We start from the raw sequence: 3,466 nt of genomic DNA, 5'->3' as shown, positions 1-3,466 counted from the left end.
GTTGTCATTGTTGTTTGGCAGGCCCAGGCAGGATTCAAACCCACCAGCTCTGGTGTATGTGGCTAGTGCCCTAGCTACTGAGCTACAGGTACCAAGCTGAATTACATCTCATTTTTAAAGAAATCCTATTTACTGAAATACAAAATACATAATAACGTAACTGGAAACCAAGTCAATAATTAAGGTTCATTTTTAGGTTATATACTTCACAGTAAATCTGCAATTTGTTCGTTCCTTTAATCATACATTCAACAAATGAGTTTTGAGTGTCTACTACATGGCAAGCACTGTTCCTGATGCTGAGAATACAGCCATAGACAAGACCGGTTCCCATGGGTTACGTTCTCATGGGGAGGTCACGAGCAGATAGCAGGAAAGAGAGCAGACAGGGATGGAGGGGACTGCCTGAGCCAGGTCGCGTGGGGAGGGACTCTGGAGACGAGCCATGAACAAAGGGAGGGTGTAAGCCATGAGAAGATCCACAGAACAGGCTTCCTAGACAACAGGAGAGTGAGACTGAGCTTGTCAGACCAGAACGCAGTGTGAGCAAAGGGGAGACCAACGGGGATGACACTGGGCAAGTGGGCAGGGGCCAAGCAGTGGAACCCCAGAGGCTATGCTAGGTTGCCCAGAGTGGCCAATCCTGACTCCTGGAAGGACTCTGAGGACCTCTTCCCCAGCCATGTTCAGTGATACCATACTGACCACACTGAAGCATTTATACCATAAAAATTAGCAAATGCTACAATCAGAACTTTTTCTGAGAGCTGGTATTGACCGTTGACCAGCACACCTGTCTAGAGGCAAAGACCACCAGGTTCTAACGTAGTGGTCATGTCCCAGCTGGGCTGCTTCTTACCAGGTCCTAACATCAGAGGTCACATCCCAGCTGGGCCGCATCTGTTTAGCCTGTGTGGCCACAGCATCCTCATCGTAAAACAGGGATAAGGATAGTGCCTACCCCACAGTGTGTGGTATAATTAAATATAATAATACACAAAAATTGCTTAGCACAGTGCCTGACAATAATAAGCACTCAATACATATTAGTCAGCGAGCAGTAATTATTACCACTGGAATTAGGAATGAAATAAGAATTTGTGTGTGGTTCTAGAAGTCGGTTTAGTTCAACAAGCTATGAAACAAAGAGCCAGAAATATATAACTATGGAACCATGAAAACAAATTTATCATGATTTCACAGATGACGTGATTATATGCTTAAATTACCTGAAGGAATCAGCTGGAAATCTTTAGAATTAATAATGGAATTAAAAAGATGTTTGGATAAAAGAAATTTATTTTAAAATCAACAGATTTTGCAAACCATTTTTCAGAATTTATCCTACAGAATAATAATATTAATGTGCAAAGAAAAATGTTCAAGGATGGTGGGTGCACTGATGAGAATGGAGACGTCTCAAGGTACCTGCTATCTGGGGATATTCTCTGTAACTCTAGCTCTCAAGCACCCATTTCCGTTACTGTTCAGAACTGTCCTCTTACCAGTTCAAAGTACCTCCGTCATTCCTAGCTTATAATGCACTCTCCCGGGTCCTCCCCACACCCTTCTTTCCTCCCTAGCCAGGGTCCACACTTGGGGGAAAGACACAGAGGCCTGTTAGGGCTCTGTCCTGGTGTGGGAAATTCCTTTCTATGATGACTGCTCAGGAGCAAGTTCAGTGGTCTTCTGATGCCTACTTGGCAACCACCAGGTCAGAAGAGTGTTGCTCATCCTTTAAGAATCAGCTATGTTTTCTCTACAGTCCCAAGGACGGGCTGTCCACACCACATGCTATGCCACAGAGTCCCCATGGCTCTCAGACCTCAGCTCCCTCCCATCTTCTTTGCAGGCCTTGGAAATTTCAGACATTCTCCACAACCTACAGGGCGGGGAGCAGGGGGACACCCCAGCCCCCCTCTGTCAAAACATGTCTTATTGCCATTATTACTCTGCAACCCACAGACGTTGCTCTCTGGAAGTAGCAAAGAGGTGGTGGCAATGTGCCGCAAATCTTATGAAACTAAAGCTTCAGGCCCCTTCCTGCCCATCCCTCTGCCCTAGAAGGGGCCTAGCAATTTCTTTACGTGAGTGTTAGTTACAGGAGCAGACAAGAACTAAGTGCAAGTAGTTTATTTAGGAGATAATTCCAGGAGATACCAATAAGGGATTGGAGAAATAAGTAACACAAGGACAGCAGCCCATCGAGGGGCATGGTCAGGAAAGCTGCTCTTCAATGCACCAGGAGCTTGGTTCTATGAGGGAGTTCCATGCCTCGGAATTACCTCCTCCAGGGTGAAGTGTGCTGGGTTATCACACAGCCCCTCAGATCAGTTGCTGGTGGTGACGCTAAGGCACGGGGAAGGTGAATTAATTCTGTGACACTTCTCAAGTGCCATGCGTTCCCAGGTCTATCTACTGAGGAAAGTTTTTAGGCTTCAAGGTACAGATGCTCACAAAAGCCAGGCCAAATTACAGGCTGCAAGGTGATGGACGACGGCACCTTCCTACAACTTGACTATATATTTTTGTAAAATGTGCACAAGTAATTTTAGGGCAAACTATGGGGACAGTAACAAAATCAGTGATTGTCAAAGACAAGGGGAGAGGAAGGGATGGGCAGGTGGGACACAGAGGAATTCTGGGCAAGTTAAACTATTCCATAGGCTACCACAGTAGCGGGTTTGTGTCCTTACATGTTGGTCAAAAACCTTGAGGATGCACAACACCCGTAGTGAGCTGTCGGGCAGACCGCACTGGGGCGACAGTGCTGCCAGTGTGGTCAGCTGCTATAATAGTGGACCAGTCTGGTGGGCGGTGAGGATAATGAAGGAAGCTATGTGGGTGTAGAGACAGGGATAATTTGGGAAATCTGTACCTTCCACTCAATTTTGCTATGAAACTAAAACTCAAAAAAAGTTTAATAAAGATAAAAAAGAACTTCAGTTAAGGCTGCCATGCTTTTCTCCTCCAATTTCTCCTCCATCACACTTCCCTCCTTGTCAGGCACTACTGGGAATCTGGGCAAAGAGGAGCTGAGTTGGGGCGGAGGGAGGATACATTTATGCAGTTCACAGTCACTTCCACGTATAGTTGTTACTGCTAACCAGCATGAGGAAGGATGGCTGGGCAGCCCACTGACGTGCCCAGAGATAGGACATAGGTGGGAGGCCAGCAGCCACACTCCAGAAAGAACTATCCCACAGGCTCCAGCACTGGGGTCAAGTAGCTATGGAGGAGAAACAAAGTTTTAAATAGCACCAAAGCTAGTCTGTATGTGGCATGTCAGGCAGTTAATTAATGAAAACACCATGATGTTTTTCTGGTTTCTGTGATATTTGTGAACTTTTAAAACTTTATAATGTTTTTAAAACTTCTTTTCTCATAATAAATATTGGTTTTTATGCCTAATTTTCTAGGCATTTTCTTAAAGATAAAACTACCTTGAAAATAAAAATCTACGGCT

Source organism: Otolemur garnettii, unplaced genomic scaffold, assembly GCF_000181295.1.
Source record: "Otolemur garnettii isolate 467f Iridium unplaced genomic scaffold, OtoGar3 scaffold00081, whole genome shotgun sequence".
Taxonomy (NCBI): Eukaryota; Metazoa; Chordata; class Mammalia; order Primates; family Galagidae; genus Otolemur; species Otolemur garnettii.
Note: the sequence above shows the minus strand (reverse complement) of the source record.